Raw genomic sequence first — 7,761 nt, 5'->3', positions numbered from 1 at the left:
CCGAGGAGAGCGTGCCTAAATGGTTTTACTTCCCCCCCAAAAACAAAACCAACGGCCCTTTTAGGGCCACCCACATCTCCGAAAGTGACATTATACAATTGCTGTATAGTATTACCTTTTTAAGAATTATGCAGGTGTATTGTGCATGGAAGTAGCGATTAAGTACAAAAGTGTAAATGTCCCAAGTCATACATTTCAGCGACAATGACTCAGACACTTATATAATGTATAAAATTATCAACTTCATGGACCAAATAAGTGCGCGAGATTATGCAAGATACACGAAAAGAATAAAGGAATAATTATGTAGATGGATAACACCGAATATGGTCAGATCCAAATAACAATACCACTACACTACACTACACTAAACTACAACTACACTACAATACAACTACAATCAATACAATACAATTACAATACATATAATATACATTATCCGGTAGTAACAATAAACAGGAATATGCATTAAATACATGAACAACTTTCTGGGCAACAAAATTACTATGCATGAATTTGAAGCTTATATAGGATAATAATATTTAGGTGAAGCAAATGTTATACAGTTACAATTATATTATTTGTTTTGATTAACCAAAGAAAAATCGACTTTGTGATGTTCCCGTACTGGGGGTAGTACTGACTGACTGATGAATGACTGACTGACTGACTGACTGAACTCACTCCTCTCTGTCTCATCAATCATCAATCAATCAATCAATCAATCAATCAACGCACTATACATACCTTGTACAGTATTGGGACTTTAGTTGATAAACAAATAATATATCAGCAATTGTATACATGTCACGTCAGTGAGATTTGGGTGGCACTGAAAAGGGCCGTTGGATGTTTGTTGAGTAAACTCAAAGTCCTACTTGCTGCTGGTGTACTTGGTGACGGCCTTGGTGCACTCTGACACGGCGTGCTTGGCCCAACTCACCGGGGAGAAGCAGACGGACGGCGGTCTGGATCTCCGAGAGGTGATGGTCGACCGTTGTTGTAGTGAGCGACGGCGGGAAGCTTCGGCGCAATTCTCTCGAAGATGTCGTTGACGAAGCTGTTCATGATGGACATGGCCTTGCTGCTCACGCCGGTGTCGGGGTGCACCATGTTCAACACCTTGTAGATGTTAGATACCGTACGGATTCTTTTCCTCCTCCCGCTTTCGTTTCTTGTCCCCGGAACGGGCGGCCTTTGCCTTACCGGCCTTCTTTGCTCCCTTTGTGCTAATCTTAGGTGCCATAGTTTTGTCGATGCGAATATCGTAAGCGAGAATAGTGGCGCGATGTCTGTTTTTTCTTTTATAAGCGGTCGAGTGGATCGAGTCCTGGATCGAGATTCGAGCGTGAGTGAAAGGCGGACGCGTCGTAGTGCACGGTTTTGGCGCTTCGGTGGTGGTTCGTTGAATTCCTTTTCGCCGTTATATATAAAGTGGCAGTTCGCGAATGTTGCTATCAGTGTGCACTTGTGCTTCACGTTAGAACAGAAGCAACATACAATCATGTCTGGACGAGGTAAAGGCGGAAAAGCTAGGGTGAAGAGCAGGACCCGATCGAGCAGTGATGAGTCTTCAGTTTCCCGTGCGACGTATCCACCGTCTGTTGAGAAAGGGTAACTTACGCCGAGTCGTGGTGGAGGGTGTGCCCCCGTGTACCTGGCCCCGCCGTTCTCGACGTACTTGGCTGCCGAGGTTTTGGAGTTGGCAGGTAACGCCCGCTCGTGACAATCAAGAAGGACGAGACTCATCGCACGTCATCTCCAGCTCGCCATCCGTAATGACGAGGAGCTGAACAAGCTGTTGTCGGGAGTGACCATCGCACAGGGCGGTGTGTTGGCCTAAACATCCAGGCCGTGCTTCTGCCCAAGAATTCCTCCGTCAAAGCGGCACACGGAAAGTTAAATTATTACTGACAAAACACCAACAACATCCAACGGCCCTGTTCAGGGCCACCCAAAGACACACGAAAGTGTCTCTGTACCCAATGCTATAATTTAGTCATGTATTAACACGTAGAGATTTTCATGAGCATAATCTCTCCAGTGTGCTTACCCTCGAGACTATTAGGTAATAGACGAGTATCAGTGCGGATGTGTGTATGTGTATCACCGACCCGGACTAACTGTTGGCTGTAACTTCTGAGTCAAGGCAGGAACCCTAGTCGGTAAATTGGGTGGTAGGTTAAGCGGTAAATTTGGAGTTAGGGCTAGCGCTGTCGCTGAAATCGGTGTTAGGGTTAGCGGTAATTTGGAGTTAGGGTTAGGGTTAGGGTTAGTGTATATCCAGTTGGGTGTCTTGTTTATATGGTTTTAGTCGGGATGGGTCCGGTGGTTGGACCTGGAATGTATGTATGTATGTATGTTATGTATGTATGTATGTATGTATGTATAGTATGTATGTATGTATGTAGTATGTATGTATGTATGTATGTATTATGTATGTATGTATGTATGTATGTATGTATTTATGTATTATTTATTTATTTTTTGGCGGTGTGTGGAGTGGAGTGGAGTGGAGTGGAGTTGGAGTGGAGTGGAGTGGTGGTGGACACCAGTCTCGGCGTGCTGTGATGGCATGAATTAATACGGACGTATCTTGAACATGTCGAATAATATTGCGTCGGAATGAGTAGGGACAGGCGGCGTTCATCCTAGCGATATGTAAAGAGGGACGGGCGGGTGCTTGCCTTGATAGGCTTATAGCGCAATGACGGTAGTTGTTAAAAACAACTGGTTTATAAACACATACAAAAGAGATTATAAACGAACCAGCAGTACCTACGTGTTTTGACATAAGACTGTAACCTAATTAATAGCAATTGGGTACGAGACACTTTCGTGTGGTTTGGGTGGCCCTGAAAAGGGCCGTTGGATTTGTTGTTGTTGGTGTTGCGAGGTAGTCTAACCGCCGAATCCGTACAGGGTACGTTCCCTGGCGCTTCAGAGCGTAGACGACGTCCATGGCGGTGACGGTCTTCCTCTTAGCATGCTCTGTATAGGGTGACAGGCGTCACGCGATGGACGTTCTCAAGGAAAAACTTTGTAGGACACCTCGGGTTTCTTCGGTAAATCAATCCAGAGATACGTTTCACTCCACCACGACGGGCCAGGACGGCGAATGGCGGGTTTGGTAATACCCTGGATGTTATCACGCAAAATACTTTTCTGTGACGCTTTGCGCCCCCCTTTCCTAGTCCTTTACCTCCTTTTCCTCGTCCGGACATGATTGCATGCAGATTAGTCTCAACCTGAAAAATACAAGAATCGAATGGAGTAGACCTAGAGAGACTACTGTATTTATGTGGCGGTCTTAGTCGTTATCCATCAAGAGAGAGCCACAGCTGAGTTACGGACCTGAACGGAGGCGCGTGTTGGGTCGGTGTTTTTGCTGAAAATATGCTATGGTTTTGTCGCATGAGTGCTTACCGGAATGATTTACCTGCGAATTTTGTCATTGTTTGCTTCTCATTTGATTAGTAGCGGTAATCTTAAGACAATTTAAGTATCGTTTGTAGTAATAATTTATGGTTTTTGTTAATATTTCAATAGGATTTAGTCGTTACAGTCGAAGTGAAAACGGTGGAGGGATTGAAAGTTGTCCAATCGGTGCGAAGGTATTGTCGTCCAATGACAATCGCGTTACTGCTTAGGCGGCATCCAATGCGAACATATTGGCGGGCAGTGCGACTTGAAGTTATATATAAGCGTGTTAAAAAAGTCACTGTTGGCATTCAGTATCTGAAAATGGCTCGTACTAAAGCAGACTGCACGTAAATCTACCGGAGTGTAAGGCTCCAAGGAAGCAGTGGCCACCAAGGCAGCTCGTAAGAGTGCCCCGGCCACCGGAGGTGTGAAGAAAAACCCCCCCTCCACAGTACAGGCCCGGGAACCGTCCGCTCTCCGGAGAGATCCGTCGTTACCAGAAGAGTACCGAGCTCCTCATCAGGAAGCTGCCCTTCCAGCGGGTTGGGCGACGAGATCGCCCAGGACTTCAAGAACCGACCTCCGTGTTCCAGTCGTCCGCCGTTATGGCACTGCAGGAGGCTAGCGAGGCTTACCTGGTTGGACTTTTCGAAGGACACCAACCTGTGTGCCATACCACGCCAAGCGTGTCACCATCATGCCAAAGGACATCCAGCTGGCTCGTCGTATCCGAGGAGAGCGTGCCTAAACTGGTATTTACTTCCCCCCAAAAAACAAAACCAAAGGCCCTTTCAGGGCCACCACATCTCACGAAAGTGACATGTATACAATTGCATAGTATTTACTTTAAGAATATGCAGTGGTATTGTGAATGGAAGTAGCGATTAACGTACAAACGTGTAATGTCCCAGTCATACATTTTCAGCGACAATGTACTCAGAAACTTATATAATGTCTAAAATTATCAACATTCATGTGACCAAATAAGTGCGCTCTGGTGATTATGCATGTATACACGAAAAGAATAAGAATACTTTATGCTGTCTAAACACCGAATAGGTCAGATCCACCTGAACAATACACACACTACCTACACTACACTACAATACAACTAAAATACAAGACAATACATACAATACAATACAATACAATATAATAACATTTATCCGTAGTAACAATAAATGAATATGCATTAAATACATGAACAACTTTTGGTGCAACAAATACATATGCATATGCATTTGAACCTATTACTAGTGATAAAATATTTAGGTGAAGCAGAGGTAACAGTTACCCAATATATTGGTTTTGATTAACCAATAAGACAATCGATTGTGAGGTTCAATGTATGGTGGTACTTGATGATGACACGAACTGACTGATGGCTGTAGGACTGGACTCACTCTCTGCTCTAATGAATCAATCACAATGAATCAATCAATCATCAATACACTATACATACCTTGTTCAGTAGTGACTTTATTGATAAACAAATAAACATATCAGCAATTGTATACATGTCACCTTCCGGAGATTTTTTTGGGGCCCTGAAAAGGGCCGGGGATGTTTGTTGATAAACTCAAAGTCTACTTGCTGCTGGTGTACTGGGGACGGCCTTGGACTCCTGGACACTGCGTGCTTGGCCAACTCACCGGGGAGAAGCAGACGGACGGCGGTCTGGATATCAGAGAGGTGATGGTCGACCGTTGTGTAGTGAGCGAGGCGGGAAGCTTCGCCGGCAAATTCTCTCGAAGATGTCGTTGACGAAGCTGTTCATGATGGACATGGCCTTCGCTGCCCACGCCGGTGTCGGGGTGCACATGTTTCAACACATTGTAGATGTAGATACCGTACGATTCTTTCCTCCTCCTCTTTCGTTTCTTGTCCCCGGAAACGGGCGACCTTTGCCTTACCGGACTTCTTTGCTCCCTTTGTGCTAATCTTAGGTGCCATAGTTTTGTCGATGCGAATATCGTTAAGCGAGAATAGTGTCGCGATGTCTGTTTTTTCTTTCTAAGCGGTCGAGTGGACATCGAGTCCTGGATCGAGAGTCGAGCGTGGGTGGAAAGTCGGACGCGATAGTAGGCACGTGGTTTGGGCGCTTCGTGTGTGGGCTTTTAAATCCTTTTCGCCCGTTATATATAAAGTGGCAGTTCGCGAATTTTGCTATCAGTGTTGACTTGTGCTTCACGTTAGAACAATCAACATACAATCCTGTCTTGGAGCGAGGTAAAGGCGGAAAAGATAGGGGTAAGAGCAAGACCCGATCGAGCCGTGCTGGTCTTCAGTTTCCCCGTGGGGACGTATCCACCGTCTGTTGGAGAAAGGGTCAAAACTACGCCGAGCGTGTAGGAGGGGGTGCAACCGTGTACCTGGCCGGCGTGCTCGAGTGTACTGGGCTGCCGAGGTTTTGGAGTTGGCAGGTAAACGACGCGCGTGACAAAAAGAAGACGAGGAATCATCCCCGTCATCTTCCAGCTCGCCCTCCGTAATGGACACGCAGGAGCTGAACAAGATGTTGTCGGGCGACACCATCGCACAGGGCGGTGTGTTGCCTAACATCCAGGCCGTGCTTATGCCCAAGAAGTCCTCCGCCAAAGCGGCACAAGGAAAGTAAATTACTGACAAACCAACAACAACAAATAGAACGGCCCTTTTCAGGGCCACCAAAACCACACGAAAAGTGTATCGTACCCAAATTGAATATTAATTTAGTAATGTAGTAACACGTAGAGAATTTTCATTGATAATCTCTCTACAGTGTGCTACAATCGATAATATTAGGTAATAGTGACGCGTATCAGTGCGGATGTGTGTATTGCTGTATCCCCGACCCGACTAACTGTGGGCTGTAAATTCTTGAGTTCAGTCAGGAACCCTAGCGGTAAATTTGGTGTTAGGGTTAGCGGTAAATTTGGAGTTAGGGCTAGCGCTGTCGCTGAAATCGGTGTTAGGTTAGCGGGTAAATTTGGAGGTTAGGGTTAGGGTTAGGGTTAGTGTATATCCAGTTGGGTGTCTTGTTTATATGGTTTTAGTCGGGATGGGTCCGGTGTTGGACCTGGAAATGTATGTATGTATGTATGTATGTAAGGTATGTAGGTATGTACGTATGTAGGTATGTAGGTAGGTATATTGTATGTATGTATGTATGTAGGTATGTCTGTATGTATGTATGTATTTATGTATGTATGTAATGTATTTATTTATTTCATTATGTGGCGGTGGGTGGGTTGGAGTGGAGTGCAGTGGAGTGGAGTGGAGTGGAGTGGAGTGGACCACCAGTCTCGGCATGCTGTGATGGCATGAATTATACGGACCGTATCTTGAGAAACAGGCGAATAATATTGCGTCGGATATGAGTAGGGACAGCGGCGTTTAATCCTAGCGGTAGGTAAGAGGACGGGCGGGTGCTTGCCTTGATAGGCTTATAGCGCAATGACGGGAGTTGTTAAAACAACTGGTTTATAACCACATACAAAAAGACGTATATGAAAAGAACCAGGGCAGTACCTACGTGTTTTGAAATAAGATGTAACCTAATTAAGAGCAAGTGGGTACGAGACCACTTTCGTGTGGTTGGGTGGCCCTGAAAAGGGCCGTTGGATTTGTTGTTGTTGGTGTTGCGAGGTAGTCTAACCGCCGAATCCGGACAGGGTACGTCCCCTGGCGCTTCAGAGCGTAGACGACGTCCATGGCGGTGACGGTATCCATCTTAGCATGCTCTGTATAGGTGACAGCGTCACGGATGACGTTCTCAAGGACAACTTGGAGGACCACAGCGGGTTTTCTCGTAAACCAATCCAGAGATACGTTTCACTCCACCACGACGGCGCCAGACGGCGAATGGCGGGTTTGGTCATACCCTGGATGTTATCACGCAAAACTTTTCTGTTGGACGCTTCGCGCACCCTTCCCTAGTCCGTTACCGCCTTTTCCTCGTCCGGACATGATGCCTGCAGATTAGTCTCAACTGAAAATACAAGAATCGAACTGGAGTAGACCTAGAGAGACTACTGTATTTATGTGGCGGGTCTTAGTCGTTATCCAATCAAGAGAGGCCACAGCTGAGGTACGGACCTGAACGGAGCAGCGTGTTGTCGGTCGGTGTTTTTGCTGAAAAAATGCTATGGTTTTGTCGCATGAGTGCTTACCTGAATGATTTACCTGCGAATTTGTCATTGTTTGCTTCTCATTTGATTAGTAGCGTTAATCTTAAGACCATTGAAGTATCGTTTTGTCGTACTAATTTATGGTTTTTGTTAATTATTTCAATAGGATAAGATTAGGCGTTACAGTCGAAGTGAAAAACGGTGGAGGGATTGAAAGTTGTCCAATCGG

At 45.7% G+C, this 7,761-nt stretch overlaps 7 pseudogenes; 3 read left to right on the top strand and 4 right to left on the bottom strand.

Moving 5' to 3' along the window:
• Positions 1-874: 874 nt before the first annotated feature.
• On the bottom strand, positions 875-1,246 carry LOC121367070 (annotated as a pseudogene).
• A 258-nt stretch (positions 1,247-1,504) lies between these two features.
• Positions 1,505-1,914, top strand: LOC121367069 (annotated as a pseudogene).
• Positions 1,915-2,625: 711 nt separating this feature from the next.
• Positions 2,626-3,224, bottom strand: LOC121367072 (annotated as a pseudogene).
• Positions 3,225-3,627: 403 nt separating this feature from the next.
• LOC121367068 lies at positions 3,628-4,171 on the top strand (annotated as a pseudogene).
• An 838-nt stretch (positions 4,172-5,009) lies between these two features.
• Positions 5,010-5,376, bottom strand: LOC121367071 (annotated as a pseudogene).
• Positions 5,377-5,419: 43 nt separating this feature from the next.
• Positions 5,420-6,040, top strand: LOC121367067 (annotated as a pseudogene).
• Positions 6,041-7,055: 1,015 nt separating this feature from the next.
• On the bottom strand, positions 7,056-7,371 carry LOC121367073 (annotated as a pseudogene).
• Positions 7,372-7,761: the final 390 nt, after the last annotated feature.

Source organism: Gigantopelta aegis, unplaced genomic scaffold (assembly GCF_016097555.1).
Source record: "Gigantopelta aegis isolate Gae_Host unplaced genomic scaffold, Gae_host_genome ctg8679_pilon_pilon, whole genome shotgun sequence".
NCBI lineage: Eukaryota > Metazoa > Mollusca > Gastropoda > Neomphalida > Peltospiridae > Gigantopelta > Gigantopelta aegis.
Note: the sequence above shows the minus strand (reverse complement) of the source record. Positions and strands in the feature narration are given on the sequence as shown.